Raw genomic sequence first — 19,742 nt, 5'->3', positions numbered from 1 at the left:
TCTTTTTTTAAATTATTTATTTATAATTTGCAATAATATTCAAGACATACAATCTTTTCAAGACACACCAATAAATGAAATATAATAAAGAAAAATTATAACAAGGAAAACACAAAGTTACATTTGGTGCCTTTAGCCCACATTATGGGGATCCAAGATTCAAAGTTAAACCAAAGGGACTTGGCATAATAGGAAACAATTTCTGATAACATCTCAGGCTCTACATTATCTATTTTCTGCTAAGACAAATGGACTTATCTAGCTGCCTTCTGGGCTTTAAGAAAATCATTCAGTTGTTTATCATCATAAAAAATATATTTCCGATCTTTAAACATTACTAAGCATTTGCATGGAAAACGAAGCTGAAAACGTGCCTGTAAAGAAAGCACTTCCGTTTTCATTTCTAGAAATTTCTTTCTGCGTTGTTGAGTCCATTTCGATATGTCAGGGAATATAGAAATTTTACCACCAAGAAAATCTACATTTGCTTTCTGAAAATAATTCTTTAACAGCATTTCTTTGTCTTGCAAGAAGACAAATGTCACAAGTAATGTTGATCTCAATTTTATCTCTTCCCTGGATTGCTCCAGGAAAGTCGTTAAGTCTAGCGTGGGCGTTTCTCCTTTTGATTGAGGCTCTTGTAAAGTTTCTGCAGTATTTTTCACCGGTAAATAGAATACTTTTTGTAATGGAGGTAACATCTTTTCAGAATATTTTAATTGTTCTTTCAAAAGTCTGAAGAACATCTCTTTCGGCGAGATCATGGCACACACCGGGAAATTGAGTATCCGTAAATTCAAATTTCTCATGTTATGCTCTAAATTCTCAATTTTTCTAGAGATCAACAATTTTTCAGCCACCAATTGCGATTGAGTAGCTTGTATTTTAGAAATATTCTGTTCATTATTCAATTGTTTAGCGGAAAAAAGTTCCATTTTGCTTTTCATGTCTTTAATCTGAGAAGAATTGTTCAATGATACTGTAATAAAAGATGTACAAACCTTATGAAGGTTTTCCAGAGCCGTCCATATTGCCTCCAGCGATATTTCGGCCGGTCGTTTCAGGGGCTGAAGCGCTTCCGTGCAAAGCAGAGATTCCGCTTGCTGGTCGGCGTCAGTCTCTGGGGCTCGCATTAGCTGGCTCTCCTCCCAATTCTCTCCCATAGCTGCTGTTTCCATCGGAGCCTGCCTCCCCTTCAGGGGCGCTCTTCCAGCCTCTGGAAACAATGCTCCAGTAGCTTGTGGGATTGGTGGGGTAGCAGGACCCAGCGGATTGAGCGAAAAATCGCTCTCCAAGCCAGTATTGTCCCTCGTACTGGCAGCGGATACGCCCGCAAGTGTAGACGCCAAGAAAGCTGAGATAGATGTTTGCCTCGGTCCTGAGGTTTCCGTCCGAGGGAGAGGAGGTCCCCTCGGTTTCCCCTTTCGCTTAGGCATGCTCTCTCAGAATTATGGGTAAGAAAAAAAAGAGGTAATGCTGAAACTTGAAAGTAGTTCTAGGGAGCAAAAAATCTCTGCTTCCTGTCTATTCGGCCATCTTGGATCCTATATTGTGCATTTTCTAATCCAAGGTGTTCTTTTCCCTTTGGTACCAGTAGGGCATGATTAAGAACATAAGAAAAGCAAGTTGAGCTATACTATGGTCCACTGAGCTCAACATTCTGTCTCTCAACAGTACCTAGTCCAGGTCACAAGTACCCAGCAGATTCCAAAAAGTAAATTGTGATGGGGATCTTATGGTCAACAGCAGCCTCAGCCTCCACTTGTTGTAACAGGGTCTCAGCCAACAGTCCTGTAAAGCACACTGAGAGACTTTTCCTCTAAGAAAAGAATTTAGAGACAGTCAATTGTAACATTCAGGATAACTCCAATAGTCCTTTGTGCTGGGCCTCCTCACACTCAGGGAGAATTTTCCAAATATCCTTGCTCAGGCATTCATTCCACCCAGCATTCCTTTTCCTTAGACAAAACATAGGCACTGGTACTTCTAGAAGAGGGTTGTCCAACCTTAACCCTCAAGGGCCACAATCCAGTCAGGTTTCTTCCCCAATGAATATGCATGAGATCTATTTGCATTAATAATGTGGCAATAGGTGACTCCCAACTCCAGTACTAGTCACAAAACTAAGGTTAAATAAACTGGAGTCCAACTTGTTATTCAATATAATCACTTAAGAGTCCTACATAGACCTCGGTAAAGCAACTCAAAGCTGCAAGCTTTTGTGCTTCAAGACTTATGCACTGAACTTGCCATCAGTCTGAATATTTTTTCATTAATTAAATTAATTATATGCATAATGAAAAAATACTCAGATTGATGATGAGTTCAGTGCATAAATCTTGAATCACAAAAGTTTGCGGCTTCGAGTTGCACCGCCGAGGTCTATGTAGGACTCAAGTGATTATATCAAATAACAAGTTGGACTCCAGTTTATTTAACCTTAGTTCTGAGATCTATTTGCATGCACTGCCCCCACTATATACAAATAGATCTCATGCATATTTATTGTTTTTTTTAAATATTATTTGACTAATATTTGCTCAAATATTAACACCACACATATACATTCAACAATATCGACTATAACATTTGTTGTATTTATTGAACTTTAACTCATCACATTCATATACACCCGATAAAGTCCCTTCTAAGATTTTTCCATGAACAAAATCCCCAAAACCAGCTGCTGTAATGTCCAACGCTGTATGTCTACCCGAAGATGATCTTGTAATCTTAACGTAACAGCGTGTTCAACTTATGCTGTTAATCATTTGACAAAGCAGCAATAATCATGTGTATTCAATGGGTGACAATCTTAGATCTTCTGGTCATAAACTTAGAGGTACAGGTAGCAAACTTGCTAATCTAGGACCTGATTTATGTAAATGTGGTTCTGAATGGGGTTACTGGGCCACAACACTGGGGATTTTAAAGGAAAATGTGGTCCTGGTGGGAAGGAGGTAGGTAACTTCCCCCAAGGTTCTCACTGCCTGATGTATACAACACACTCACCACAACAAAACTCCCTTTCAGGCAAAAAAAGATGTCCCAGTTCAGTCAGTGTTTGCTTTATAATTTAAAAATCAACTTTAATTGGTGAACTCCACAACTTAAAAGTGCATACAAGAAAAAAGGACAAAATTTACAGGAGTGTCAAAAGTCAATGTCCTGTCCCAAAATCCAGTTTTGAAAAATCAGAAAAACATTCCTCTATAACTTCTTGTAATTGAGTAGACTACCTCCTGGATCTTTCTGGGACAGTTTCCTCATGAAGTGGTCCTCTGACTTAACCTCTTTTATGAATGTTCTGAGTGCAGAGGAGACCTCTTTGAGTAAGTGAGCATTACCTTGCTGGGAGATTTGGACTTAAAACTTGGGATAGAAGAGAATTTGTGGGTTTATTGATATAGGGGCCCTTTCGCAAAGGCATGCCAAAAAGTGGCCTGCAGTAGTGTGGCACATGGATTGGACATGCGTTGGACCATTTCTCCACTCTGGCTGGAAAAAAAGGAGGGTTGGACCAGGAAATAGATATGAGGCAAAATTAAAACCAGAACATGTCTATTTATGGCCTGAGCCCTTAAGGCCACCCATTGACTTAGTGGTAAGGGCTCACGCATTACCATTGTAGTAACTGTCCAGCACGCAGCAACTGCCGATTACCGCCAGGAATGCTCCTGCAGTAGAAAATTATTTTCTACTGCAGTTTTTCGACACATGCCAAACTCAGAACTACCGCCAGGTGCATGTGCTAGCCGGGCGGTAATGCCGATTTGATACACGCTGCACATGCAGCGCCTTTGTAAAAGGGCACCATGATCTGCTTTAATGTCATTTAAAAAGCAAATATTACTTATTAGCTTGTTTAAGGAGTCTAATATTCTTATGTCTTACTTTAACCTTAGTTGTCACAGCCCTAGGTATTACATTGGTTAGAATTTGTGGGTTTATTGATATAATCTGTTTTAATGTCATTTAAAAAAGCAAATATTGCTTATTAGTTTGTTTAAAGAGTCTAATATTCATTTGCCTCAATTTAAATTTAGTTCTTACAGGTTTAGAACATTAATTACAGTCTTAAACTTTTTGGCCTTAGTTTAAGTTTAGTTGTTCCAGCCCTAGAACATTAAAAAGTAGGTATTAGATTGATTAGAAGGTTTTAAATTATTTGGACTCAGTTTTGCTTTCTTTTCCACCCACCTCAGGTTACCTCTTAGGGGGTCTTTAACAAAAGCGCACTAGCATTTTTAGTGCACGCTAAATGTTACAGACAACCATATATTTCTATGGGTGTCTCTAGCATTTAGCGCACACTAAAAATGCTAGTGCACCTTAGTAAAAGGATCCATTAGTTTATAGTCAATTATCCCAATTGAAAGAACAAAAGAGAAATTTTAGGCATATAGATAGCTGGGTGGCTGGTGGACGTGAGGATTGCTTGGTCACTTATATGCTTGGTGTGAAAATGGCAGACCTAATGTATCACCTAGGTAAGATTTTAGACAGTGCTGGGGAGGAGCCAAATGTCTTGGTACATGTGGGTATCACTGACATAAGAAAATGTGGTGCAAATGCCTGCACCTAAATTTACACTTGGAGCACCATTATTCTACAATTATATGCGTAACTCAAAACCATGCCCCATTCTACCCCAAGGCACCCATGACCCTCCCATTTCCGCTCCCTCCTTTTTTGGACTGCATGTAAATTTTAGGCTCGGATCTCGCACCTAACTTTACGCAGGTGAATCCCAATTAAATCTAATTAGTACCAATGATTGCTTGTTAAAAAGTCAATTATTAGCACTAATTGTCTCATTATTCTATTAAATTGCAAGTGCTGATCAAGAATGTGCCTAAATTTGCATGTGCAATTTTGGTGACCTTTATAGAATCAAGGGGTAAAGGGTCAATATTCGGAGTGATTTAAGTGGGCAAAGGAGGCTCCTGACCAGTTAAATCATCATAAGTGGGCCATCCCTGAATTTTCAGGGGCACTTAAAATGCGCAGTGCTGCTGAAAATCCAGTGTGACTGTCATAGTTTTCATTAATGCCAGGGAAGTCTGGGGGCAAAGTCATGGAGGAGCTGGGAACTATGTGGGCACCAGTGACATTCAGTCTTTACTTTATCTGGTTAGTTATGCAGGTATGGCACTGAATAAGAACTAGTGCCCAGATATGGTCTGACACTGCATATCCAGGTATAAATTAGCCAACTGTGGTCAGAATTTAAAGAAGTTCTAACCACAGATGGCTGAAATTGACCCACAAAGAAATTGACTGTATTAGTGTTTAACTTTTAGAAGAGCAACTATGATAAAATTAGGAAAAAGAAGCAGCTGCAAACATTATGGGGCCGTTTTAGTAAGCTACGGTAAAAAGGGGCCCTGCGGTAGCAGAAGTGGCTGTTTTTGCCGCACGCCAGGGCCCTTTTTACTGCAGCCAGTAAAAAAGACCAAAAATCAACATGACCATTTGGTAAAATTGCATTTACCACATGACTATGCCGGGGGGGGGGGGGGGGGGGGAGCACTTACCACCACCCACCGAGGTGGTGGTAAGAGCTCCTGCAGTAATCCAGTGGTAACCAGGCAGTGCCAGAACTGGCCCGTGTTCAAGGCGGAACTACTGCCGGCAGCCACGTTGGGCCAGCGGTAGTTCCGGATTGCCGCACAGCAACCCTTTATTAAAAGGGCTCCTAAGAGTTTAAAACAGGCTTGGCAAAGAAGACATTATATGAAAATATGACCCCTAGTGGTAGTACCACAAGACTACCACTAGGGCTTCTCGGTGCCATTTTGAACCCAGAACCAGCCAGGGCAGGAACAATAGGGGATTACTCCCAGGGCCGTGCCTAGAGTCTCTGGCGCCCCCCTGCAGACTATCAGTTGGTGCCCCCCCCCCCCCCCCCCCCGGTGAAAATGATCACTCACCACTTGCCACACTGACAGGAATTGTCAGCAATATTCTTAGAAACAAATTGCTATACTTTGCAAAATAAGATAGCAGATGTAAATTCTCAAAGTGGACATATTCCAAACACTAAAGTGAAAATAAAATGATTTTTTTCAACCTTTGTTGTCTGGTGACTTTCTTTTTCTGATCATGCTGGCCCAGTATCTGATTCTGCTGCTATCTGTCCTCTTAACTCCGTTTCTAGGGCTTCCTTTCCATTTATTTATTTCCTTTCCTCCTTTCTTCTTCATTTCTGGTCCTCAGCTTCTGCCTATTTTGTTCATCCATGTGCAGTTTTTCTCCTCTCTTCCTTTTCCCTCATTTCATCTCCTTCATCTCTCTTCTCTCCCCTTTATGTCCAGCAATTTCTCCTCTCTCCCTGAGCCCTGCCCTCCCAATCCATGCCCATCCATGCCCATCTGTCCCCTGCCCCCTCCATTCATCCCTATCCAGCAATTCCCCTCTCTCCCTGAGCCCTACCCTCCCATCCATCCATGCCCATTTGTCCCTTGCCCCTCCATTCATCCCTGACCCTATCCAGCAATTCCCCTCTCTCTGCCTGAGCCCTGCCCTCCCAATCCATGCCCATCCATGCTCCTCTGTCCCCTGCCCCCTCCATTCATCCCTATCCAGCAATTTCTCCTCTCTCCCTGAGCCCTGCCCTCCCAATCCATGCCCATCCATGTCCATTAGTCCCCTGCCCCCTCCATTCATCCCTATCCAGCAATTCCTCTCTCTCCCTGAGCCCTACCCTCCCATCCATCCATGCCCATCTGTCCCTTGCCCCCTCAAATTCATCCCTGACCCTATCCAGCAATTCCCCTCTCTCCCTTCCATGAACCCTGCCTTCGCATGCTCCTCTTTCCCCTGCCCTCCCGCTCCCATGTCCCAATTGCCCACCCTCTTCTCCCCCCCCCCCCCACTTCCAACATCCCTTTCAGAGTTGCCAACTCTGTAGTTTTCATGCAGAATTGAGTGGCTGTGGCTCTTTTAAACTTGCCACAGGCAGTTTTCTCCAGTCGTGGGTTTCTTTTTGTGGGCAGTTTTTTGCCGCGCTGGTTGTTCCTTCCCCCCTCCCCCAGCTCCTCAGGCAGCTGTTTTGAGTGTCAGGCTATTTTGGGGCTACTTTTGGCCCCGAATTGGGCAGGGGAATTTTCAGACATCCGGCAACTATTCCCTTTCTTTTTTTTTTCTTTTAATTTTACCTCCGTGATCATCCGGCAGCGCAGCATCAGTACAGGAGGCGGCGCTCCCGAAGTGTCTAGCCTTCCCCTTCGCTCATGTTCCGCCTTCTTCTGACGTCAAGGAAATGACATCAGAAGAAGGCGGAACATGAGTGAAGGGGAAGGCTAGACACGTTGGGAGCGCCGCCTCCTGCACTGACGCTGCGCTGCCGGACGGGGGTAAAATTAAAAGGATTAAAAAAGGAAAGGGATCTTGCTGCGGGAGAGAAGAGAGCGCGGGCAGTTGGGCAATGGGAGCGGGAGGGCGAGGTAAGCATGGTGCGGCGGTGCCCCCCAAATGATGGCGCCCCCCTGCCATGCTTACCCCGCTTACAGTATTGGCACGGCCCTGATTACTCTCCTTTCCATCTTCACTAGACACTAGATATTGGAAGGTAGGCCTGGGGGCCTTGTGGGTGACAGATTAATGATTTGGGGGTGTCTCCTGATGGGAGAGGGACCTTCTAGATGCAAGGATCTCTATTTGGAGGGGCCCCTTCAAGTTGGGGGGCTTGCATTGCAAGTGGCTTGAATTGAGAGAGAGACTTCAGGATAGGTTTGTGCTTTGGGGGGCAGGGGGTACCCATTCTGTTAGAATATCAATGAAATGCTTTGATGTCCCCATGCATACTCCCACCCTCCCACTCTGTCAGACAGTCAAAGTAATGCTTTGATGTTTCTCTCATATATACTATCTGCTACCTCATTTGCTTATTCCGATCTGAGGAAGAAGGGCAACCTTCGAAAGTTAATCAAGAAATGTATTAAGTTATGTCCAATAAAAAAGGTATCATCTTATTTTCTTTTCCATGTTTTATTTTGTTTGATTTCTATTGATAACCTTTAAGAGTGGACTAACACGGCTACCACACCTCTCTACTTATGTATATACCATGGAAATCACTTACCTGCAGTACTGAGATACCATAGGTTATTGATTCCCAAGGTAATTCAAGGTGCAGTTAAAGCCTGACTTTTACTGCACCTTGATAACTCCTATATAATAGTCATCCTAAAATACCTATTATTTATTTTTTACCCAAGGTACATAAGTCCTTAATACCCCCCCCCCCCCCCTCCCAGGGTCACCCTATTGTATCGAGTAGAGATTCTTTACTTGAACCTCTTTTTCAGTATCTGAATTTTTATTTACAAGGGTTTGCATTGAATCTAAGATCATATGTTAGGAATAACGATCAGGGTATAGACTTCTACGGTCTATGCCCTGATTGTGACTGAATAGATAGGGATGGGCTGGAGTGTAAATTTTAAGGGGCTTCGGCGTTAGCTTCAGAACTTAGTACAAGAACAGTGCTGGGTAGACTTCCACAGTCTGTGCCCTGAGAAAGGCAAGGACAAATGAAACTCGGGTATACATTTAAAGTATCATATACCATGTAAAATGAGTTTATCTTGTTGGGCAGACTGGATGGACCGTACAGGTCTTTATCTGCCGTCATTTACTATGTTAGGAATTCTATCCATCTTATAAAATTTTTGAATTCCTTGGATTTGTCTCAACATTCATAAATCTTATTGGCCACTTTAGATGTGTGTGCGCTTTATACCAATATCCCTTAACCGGCTGGATGACAACTAATAGCTAATTATTTAACACAAACTTGATTATTTGACCCACCAGATCAACCTTATGAACAAAATGGCCACATTGGTAGTGGAGAATAATTATTTTATGTTCCAGGACAAGTTTTATTTGCAAACTAAGGAAGCCATGGGGGCTACTGTTGCCCTTACAATAGTGTGTTTATATATGGCTCAATTTGAGCAGAAATATATGTAAGACTCAGTTTACTCCCAATCTGTACTAGTGTGGAAACGGCTCATAGACAATATTTTTTTTAGTATTATCTAGGGATCGATCTAATCTGACTAATTTTATAAAGTATTTAAATCAATGTGATGTTAATATTTAATTTACAGATAATATTCGTGAGCATCAGATAAATGTTCTAGATATCGCCATTAGTTTTTGTGATGGCCACTTTAATACTTCTGTCTTTAGAAAGCTGGCTGATCGTAATTCCCTACTACATTATCGTAGTTATCATCCTAAGGGCCCTATTTACTAAGGTGCGCTTGCGTTTTTAGCGTGCGCTAATGCTAGAGACACCCATAGGAATATATGGGTGTCTCTAGCATTAGCTCATGCAAAAAATGCTAGCACACCTACAGCACAGCTTAGTAAACAGGGCTTTAACAGTTTAAGAGATGGGATACCAGTAGGTTAATTTTTGCAGATGAATTGCCTCTGTCTACTGATCAGGATTTAAAAAAAAAAAAAAAACATGCTTCCTTGATAGCAGATAGACTCACACAGCACCAAGACCCTGGTGTGGTGGTCAAACGAGCTTATAAATGGTATAGATATGCTCAAAGAGATTGGCTTTTACAGGACTCAAAATGAACAAGTGAAGATGCAGTGGTTTGTGTCTTACCTTATTCTAAACAAACCATACATATACACTAGACTGTTCTACAATATTGGGGCTTTCTAAAAATTTATTCTAAATTAGTCAACCACCAAAATTTGCTTTTAGGAGGGCGCATAATTAGGGGGAAATTTTTTCTGTTACTAATGATAGACTATCGCAGCCAAGTAGTAATAAAGGACACTCTTCTTGCAAGAAATGCAGTTTTTGTAAATATGCTTTGTAAATTGATAAGGTAGAGAATCCTGTACCCATAAACAGTTCTAACTTGAGCTGTGCACGATTGTAACTCAGCTGAAGTAATTTATGCTATTAGGTGTCCATGCAATCTGTGCTATGTTGGACAGACTTAGGGCCCTGTTTACAAAGGTGTGCTAGCATTTTTAGCATGCATTAACCATGTAGACACTCATAAGAATATTAGAATATTATGGGCATCTACCCAGTTAGCATGCGCCAAATGCCAGCGTGCCTTTGTAAACAGGGCCCTAAGTAATATTCGTGTATTCAGAAAAGAGGCTCCCCTGGTTTCACATTGGATAATGGCTCAGCATGATATAGATGATTTACATTTTGTAGTATTGTATCAACTACATTGTTCTCCAGATGGTGATATTTCTCACTTGATACTGCATTTGGAACAAAAGCTTATTAATTCTTGGAATACAATTACATAAGTACATAAGTATTGTGACACCGGGACAGACCAAAGGTCCATCAAGTTCAGCATCCTGTTTCCAACAGTGGCCAATCCAGGTCACAAATACCTGGCAAGGTCCCAAAAACTTTTGATACATTTTATGCTGCTTATCCCAGAAATATGCAGTGGATTTTCCCCAAGTCAATTTAATAATGGTCTATGGACTTTTCCTTTAGGAAGCTGTCCAGACCTTTTTTAAACCCCCGCTAAGCTAACCGCCTTTATGACATTCACTGGCAACGAATTCCAGAGTTTAATTACACATTGAGTGAAGAAATATTTTCTCCAGTTCGTATTAAATTTACTACTTTGTAGCTTCATCGCATGCCCCCTAGTCCTAGTATTTTTGGAAAGAGTAAACAAATGATTCACGTCTACTCGTTCCACTCCACTCATTATTTTATAGACCTCTATCATATCTCCCCTCAGCCATCTTTTCTCCAAGCTGAAGAGCCCTAGATGCTTCAGCCTTTCCTCATAGGGAAGTCGTCCCATCCACGTTATCATTTGCGTCGCCCTTCTCTGTACCTTTTCTAATTCCACTAAATCTTTTTTGAGGTGCGTTGACCAGAATTGAAAGTATTTCAGGTACGGTCACACCATGGACCAATACAAAGGCATTATAGCGTCCTCACTTTTGTTTTCCATTCCTTTCCTAATAATACCTATCATTCTATTTGCTTCCTTAGCCGCCACAGTACACTGAGCAGAGGGTTTCAACACATCATCAACAATGACACCGAAATCCCTTTCTTGGTCGGTGACTCCTAATGTGGAACCTTGCATTACGTAGCTATAGTTCGGGTTCCTCTTTCCCACATGCATCACTTTGCACTTGCTCACATTGCATGTCATCTGCCATTTAAATGCCCAGTCTCCCAGTCTCATAAGGTCCTCTTGTAAGTTTTCACAATCCTCTCGCGATTTAACAATTTTGAATAACTTTTCACTAGTTGCTCCCATCTCTAGAACATTTATAAATATGTTAGGTGTGGTAGCCGTGTTAGTCCACTTTTAAAGGTAATTAATAGAAATAAAACAAAATAAAACGTGGAAAAGAAAATAAGATGATACCTTTTTTTATTGGACATAATTTAATACATTTCTTGATTAGCTTTCGAAGGTTGCCCTTCTTCGTCAGATCGGAAATAAGCAAATGTTGGTAGATGACAGTATATATAAGTGAAACATCAAAGCATTTCAGTGGCAGTCTAACAGGATGGGGGTGGATAGTTGAGACACAGGGAGATATGCATGGAGACAGGAGGGTGACAAACAAAGCAGTACATTTCTATGGTTTATAATGGGCTAGAAAACCCAGATCTTTGTTAAGTCCTGTCTGGTGGGTGTCAAAATATTTAATCATTCTGACTTCAAAGGTCTTACGTTCCTGTATTGTTTTAAAGTTACCTTTCAGAATTCTTACTATGAAATCACTGGTATACATCATTCAGTGTAAAAAATGTGACGAAGGGTGCTATATTGGTGAAACAAGCCAGATGCTAAAGACCAGATTTAATTTACATAGACATCATATGAAAAAATGCCAGTGCAAGCCAGGATGTCATGCCTGTGGGGCGGCACTTTACAAAACCACAACATTGTACCAGTGATTTCATAGTAAGAATCCTGAAAGGTAACTTTAAAACAATACCAACATTTGCTTATTTTCGATCTGACGAAGAAGGGCAACCTTCGAAAGCTAATCAAGAAATGTATTAAGTTATGTCCAATTAAAAAAAGGTATCATCTTATTTTCTTTTCCATGTTTTATTTTGTTTTATTTCTATAAATGTGTTAAAAAGCAGCGGTCCCAGCACAGACCCCTGGGGAACCCCACTATCTACCCTTCTCCATTGAGAATACTGACCATTTATTCCTACTCTCAGTTTTCTATCCTTTAACAAGTTTTTAATCCACAACAGGACACTACTCCTATCCCATGACTCTCCAATTTCTTCTGGAGTCTTTCATGAGGTACTTTGTCAAATGCCTTTTGAAAATCCAGATACACAATATCAACCGGCTTGCCTTTATCCACATGTTTGTTCACCCCTTCATAGAAATGTAATAGATTGGTGAGGCAAGACTTCCCTTTCGGATTGAATAAAGAGGTAGAGTGGGGAGCAGTGTGTTAATAAGATTGATTACTTAATAATCTACACTTGTAATGCTCCCTTATAGAGGAAGAAAGTTTTGTTCCTCCATATTCTTTTGGTAGTTCACACATGCGTTGGCATTTTAGCATGCTATGTGGAACATAATGGAAGGGAGATGGAGTCCCAACTATTACCTTGCTATAATTGATTGCAATATAATTCTAGTACAATTGTATCATGTAAATCATTACTAATATCGGTGTGTTATTCTATGCAGAATTTGTAACTGTTTTTGATGCTAAACATGTAGATAAGCAGCTCCTGAAGACGCCATAAAGGCGAAACACAGCACTGTGTCAAGCTGGATGACATATATTGACTACAATGGCAAATGGACTGGTTGGTGTATAATAATTGAAGTGGCAATCTTTGAATTCAAGCATTGAAGACTTTGAGTCTTTGGATCAAGTGAAATGAAGAACAGCTATTGTAGCATGGTTTTTGCTCAAGATTTATTAAGAACTGATATGATAATAAGTTTTGATGGCCATCAGTTTGGATTTGTATACATGTGTACACATTTTTATGGTGGAATTTATTAGGCAATTTGTTATAAATTGTTGAAAATGTTTTGAATATTTTGTAATAAAATGTATATATTATTTTGATATGTTATATTAATATATTTTTAGATTATTGTAGTATTTGAGTTCTCTATATATGTTTTAAATTTTATTTTGAGAGAGCTATTTAAATATTGTCCTCTAGATGTAAAATTTTGGAGATATCTCAGGGGACATGAGGATTCTGACTGGGGTGGGGTTTCTGAATGCATCTATTTGTATGGACCGCAGACACAGACAGTTGAATGCATGTCCCAGAAAGAAGGCTGGATTAATTCTGGGTGTATCTGCTTGATGAGTCTGCAGTATTGCTCAACTCTATTCTGACAGTTTCCTTAAGTCTCCTCTTTCTATAATCTCTCAGCCTCTCTCTTGCTCTCTCATTTTTTTTCACTTCCTTTCTCTCTCTTGTTCTCTCCTGCTTCTAGGTTTCTCCGGGACTAATGCAGCTGCTAGAACTCTCACATAAAAAGGAGAAAACTCTCTTACTCCTGCCTTCTTTCAAAGGAAAAACATTCGGCTTTCTTTTCTTTGTTAACCAATGATGTCTTTACCTTAGAAAAATCACTTGTTTCTCCCAGCTTCAGTACAGTATGTTAGCAATGCACAGAATAATGTTGCACACTATAGCAATGCCATTGTGCTTATGCCTTTAAATTCGTCCTGCCATACTGATGAATGTGGGGTTTTCCCCCTTAAATCTATTTTTCACTTAAATGAGAATAAAATTGCAAGATCAGTCCCCTCCTCCAGGAAACTGTTTTTCTGGCCCTTTTTGTGGAAAAAAAATCCCTTTCATTTAGTTTACAAAGCTTTTCACACAGCAATCTGTTGCTAAGATGTAACATCTTTTCAACCCTTCATTCAGTTTACTTCGTGTGAGATCAGGAAGAATTTCTGAAGCCCCCTGGCTATGTATCAGAGGCTACAAATGGCTGTTTTTGTGTATTGTTTTAAATCTTTTGACTTGTAGAATTTGTCAAACTATATATCTTGTAGATCTATGCTATGCCGTAAAGTAAACCGCCCTGTGACGTTTCATGAAGGGCCGTGTATTAAATCACAATAAATCATAGATAAGGAGTGTTTTTCTTTTCTCATCTCTAATATTTTGTCATTCATTGTAGGCCTAGCCATAGTTATTTGGTGCTATGTGATTCTTCTGCAGTATGCTAACCTAACATTTACAGAAACCTACAAAAAAATAAACAAAATAGATAAAAACCTTTGTCAGAGTTCATTGATTGCCATTGGCCTATGGGTGGCGTGCACTGAGGTGTTGTTGCATGGGACTTCGTGCACCGGTGGTGCATGGGTGGCATGCACCGGTGACATCGGCGCATGGAACTGTCATGCACCGAGGCCACCTTTTTCCACAGCAGGTAAAATGTTTTTTTTTTTTTTTTAAAAAGGGGCAGTAAATGGCCGTGTGGTACATAAAAAAGCTCTTACCTCTTCCTATTTAGGAGTCAGTGAGCGGTCTAGCAATAACCTAGTGGTAATCGGGCAGCACACAGCGCTACCTGATTACTGCCAGACACACCCTTTCCCTGCCCTCCGGTACTAGAAAATATAAAATATTTTCTAGCATGGGAAATGGCACAAAGCAGACCCGGAACTACCACCGGGCTCCTGGCAGCGGTAAGGACGATTTGCCACACACAAACCTGGCAGTAGTACTATCACCTCTTTATAAAAAGGGCCCCCAAATGTGATTCATAATGCCATTTTTCTGATGGCTCTTTCATATCATCCCACTACATGTGCCCCAGAATGTGCATAGGTCCATCAAGCCCAGTATCCTGTTTTCCAAGAGTGGTCAATCCAGATCACAAGTACCTGACAGAATCCCACAAGAGTAAAACAGAATTCATTCTGCTTATCACAAAAACAGTGAGTTTTCCCCAAGACCAGCTTAATAATGGTTTATGGGCTTTTCTTCCAAGAACGTGTCAAATGCTTTTTAAACCCTGCTATGCTAACTGCTTTTACCACATTATCTGGCAATGAATTTCAGAGCTTCATGGTACGAGTACATTGATGCCCTCCTCTTATAACTACATGTCTTTTTCAAGGCAACCAGAAAATGCTTTATATATGAAACAATTTGCTACCTTCTCTGAAGGTTGAGGGCACAACTTCCCCCCAGTCTGCCAGCCATGGGAGTACTAAAGTCACATCTAACTTGAACTAACCTATTGCACTAATCACTAAACCTTTAAGCTGCTTCCCAATTAATAATTTTATAACTCCATTTTTCGCGTGCGTTGGGCGCACATGAACACGCAGCTTTGTAAAAGGGCCCCTCAATTCACACAGTATCTCTTGTTAACATTAGCACAGATTACCACACTTTAATGAATGAGTCTGTAGGCTGCTTAAAATCCAGTACCTTGAAGTTTTATTAACTAGTCAATTTCATAGTCACCCTATTCAAAACATCTTTAAGCATGATTATTTCCATGTAAGAAACTCCTTGGACACCTTTTTGTTGAAAGAATTAGCTGTATCAGTCTAATTAGTAAAACTGCAATGACTCGTTAGGTACATACCAATAAACTGCTGTGAGGAACCCATCTGCCAAATGTTAAATCCAGCATTTAATCATTGTGTATTTCTCTCCCTCTCTTTTTTTATCAATAGTTCTGTGTAAATGGTAAGAGTTTGGCAGCACTGAAAAGTGAATTATCCAATTATCCACATCCTGAATGCACTGAAAGTTAATGTGCCCAATAAACTTCTCTGCTTGAAAGAAATGATTTAGTCCCTATGCTAACCCTGTCTGTGGTCTGCTTTCATGCAATATATGGGATGCACTAGAATCCTTCTTCCATCAATTTTCAACCTTGCATTGGTTGACACTTCAGCTCCACCTTCAGGACAGCAGAGATATTACTCTCATTGATATTAGGAGGCCTATATCCAGCTAAATTATCCATAGAAAGACATGCATATATTCTATAGCAATAAATGCACAAGTGCCACCATTGAATACACATGTATAGTTTAATGTAGGTAAGCTGTTTGTAAAACTTTATATATATATATATATATATATATATATATATATATATATATATACACATATTAGCTGCCAGTACTTACACAAATTATAAAACTGATAGCTTAATTTTATCACTGTCCCTAAAACTACTTACTACTACTTATCATTTCTAAAGCGCTACTAGACGTACACAGCGCTGTACACTTGAACATGAAGAGACAGTCCCTGCTCGACACAGCTTACAATCTAATTAGGACAGACAAACAGGACAAGCAAGAGATAAGGGAATATTAAAGTGAGGATAATAAAATAAGGGTTATGAACAAGTGAATAAGGGTTAGGAGTTAAAAGCAGCATCAAAAAGGTGGGCTTTTAGCTTAGATTTGAAGACGGCCAGAGATGGAGCTTGACGTAGTGGCTCAGGAAGTCTATTCTAGGCATATGGTGCAGCAACATAAAAGGAACGGAGTCTGGAGGTAGCAGTGGAGGAGAAGGGTGAAGATCAGAGAGATTTACCCAGTAAACGGAGTTCCCAGAAAGGAATGTAGGGAGAGATAAGAGTGGAGAGGTACTGAGGAGCTGCAGAGTGAATACACTTATAGGTCAATAAGAGGAGTTTGAACTGTATGTGGAAACGGATAGGAAGCCAGTGAAGTGACTTGAGGGGAGGGCTAATATGAGCATAACGACACTGGCGGGATATTAGTCGTGCGGCAGAATTTTGAACAAATTGAAGAGGAGAGAGATGGCTAAGTGGGAGACCTGTGAGAAGTAAGTTGCAATAGTCTAAGCGAGAGGTGATAAGAGTGTGGATGAGGGTTCTGGTAATGTGCTCAGAAAGGAAAGGGTGAATTTAGGTGCACTATAACTTTAAGCCCTGCTCCTAATGTTCCTAATCTTGCCCTACTTTGAATGCTCCTAATCCTGTCCTACTTTGAACTTTTTGGCTATGTAGTGACTTAGGGCTCCTTTTATTAAGTGGCGGTAAGCCCAACGTGGGTGTACCGCTCACTGTACAGGAAGTACCGCCGGACAGCAGCCCGGTGGTACGCCCTACCCCTAGTGCACCATCATTTCCAGAGCTACAAAAATGTATTTATTTTTGTAGTGCCGGAGTGTACCTAGTAGTAATCGGGCAGTGCATGGCACCGCTGGGTGAACGCAGAAGCCCTTACCGCCACCCCATTGAGATGGCGGTAAGGGATCTCCCCTCCCCCCCCCCCCCCCCCCCCCCCCCCAAAATGGCCACATGGCAAGTGCTTTACTTGCAACCCGGCCATTTTCTGTAGAAAGATGAGACTTCCCTTTTTCCAGTTGTGGTAAAAGGGGGCCTCAGCACTCGTGTAAAACACGCATTGACGCCAGCGCCGCCCCCCTATTGCCGAGCTTTGTAAAAGAGGCCCTTACACAGGTAAATACTTAACATTCATGAAGCAGAAAAATAAAACAAAAGGATTTATGCTCATGTACAGTGTTTTAAGAGATAATACATTTTAAAAAATGGAAAATAAAGTAATACCTTTTTATGCAACTAACAATACATTTTTTGGCTATCTCTCTGGAGCCAAAATCCCCTTCCACAGGTCAGAAAAGTATCAGAGGGGACCTTTTACTAAGCTACAGTAAGCACACGCTTACTACAGTTTAAAAGGGCTTACCACGGTAAGGGCCCCTTTATAAAATGTCAGTAGAGGTAATCCAGCGTTACTATCAGCTGTGGTAGAAAGTGGCCTCAGCACACGGGACAAGGGCACGCTAAGGCCATTTTTTCCTGCACCTTTGTAAAAGAACCTCTGAATGTTTCAAGTGAAAATCCTTGTTAAATAAGCTGGTTGTTATTATAGACCCTGCAAGATAATGATGCAAAACAAGTGTATCTCATCTTAGGCTGCCACAAATATGTGGAGTGAGGAAGGGTTCCAGAGGCGATCCTACCCGGGGGATTTATGATGCCTGTAAATTGGTTTAAAAGATTAGTATTTTTCCCTTTCTGATGAAGACTTTTGAAACTCGGCCAGAGTTAAAGGGAGCAGTTATTTTGATGGCAAGATTGGAATGGATGAATGATATGTGATTTTAATGAAGCACAAGCACGAGCACAATATACCCCAAGGGAAGTGAAATAATTATGTGAATATGAGTGTATATCGCATTGTGGGTTGGTTTTTGTAAGATATGTGGGGGAAGTGAGATCAGGGTGTCATGAATTAACATTTACCTCCTTTAGGTTCAAACAAATGTTGAATGGTATGTTTTATTATCCATGTATTAGATGGTAATAAGGAAAGCACCATAATCTATGGGTGGAGGTTTGAGCTCAAGTCTAGCAATATTTAATGTGAATAGTTTATGACCTATACATATGTATTATAAATATATGCATACACCAGTGATTAAGATCTACTTGGGCTCAGCTGTATGTACATACACAAATATTAGGAGGTGGAACATTATATGTGCAATGATGGTTCCATTGTGACACCACCACATATTCCTCTTGGGGATATAATGGGTGTAAACGGTATGGTCTGAGCACATTTAAAATAATTTAAAACACTTTATAGTATTTTTTTAAAGTGCATACATAAAAATAAAAAAAGATAAATTATTTTGAACCCAAGTTTAATATAGTGAGTGCCACAAATATGTGCCAAATCTACAAACATGATTCCAGTCAAACATCCAATTCAATCACACACCAGTTTTGAAGGAATGAGACCACTGTGAACTGTATACAAATCTTCAAAATTGCTCTGCTAAGACCATTTCCCTTTCACTAAGTATCTACAAGAGATTAGAGATATTGAAGCAAAGAGAAAGGGTTTGGTACAAGATCAGGGTGTAATGTTTGTAGATGGGTTAGTTTTTTGTATTTCAATCCAATAATATCCAGTTTTGCCTTATTCAACCACATAGGGATACTGCTGTATCGACAATTCTTCCATTAAAAAAAGGAGAAAAGGACTTCCGGGAATCCGGATAAACAACTTTTAAATGGAAATATCACAGGGATGTAGGTTTCAGTCACAGGTCTTATAAACCTGCTCCAAAAATGATTAAAACAATGTTCCAATGATATTATTTTATTTCCTTATCACTTTCATTTCACTCATTTTTATGTTTTTCATACTTAGTGTTGGGTATGATTTCGAATCAAGTAAATTGGAATAATAATTTAAGATCATTTTGCATGATTTTTTATTTGAATCACTCACCCTGATTTTGATTTTAAATCACATATTTAAGTGATTTTGTATCTTTTTTGGTTATGAAATCAGAAATCATTTGCTGATAGATGTTAATTTAATCTTAAGATTCATGGATTTATTTTATTACATTTGTACCCTGTGCTTTCCCACTCATGGCAGGCTCAATGCAGCTTACATGGGGCAATGGAGGGTTAAGTGACTTGCCCAGAGTCACAAGGAGCTGCCTGTGCCTGAAGTGGGAATCAAACTCAGTTCCTCAGGACCAAAGTCCACCACCCTAATCACTAGGCCACTCCATGATGGCCAATAACACTGATGAGGTCTAAACTCAAGCCTAAGCTACCAAAGTCTGTAAACCCTATTTATAATTTAATTCATGCCATATATAGACTTGTAGTTCACATGTCCATGCTTATCAATATTGATGGATTAGTCTATAATCCTGTCCCATGACAATTACATTTAATAGTAGTACCTTG

The sequence above is a fragment of the Microcaecilia unicolor genome, chromosome 2 (genome assembly GCF_901765095.1).
Source record: "Microcaecilia unicolor chromosome 2, aMicUni1.1, whole genome shotgun sequence".
Lineage (NCBI taxonomy): Eukaryota > Metazoa > Chordata > Amphibia > Gymnophiona > Siphonopidae > Microcaecilia > Microcaecilia unicolor.
This window is presented reverse-complemented; position numbering follows the sequence as displayed.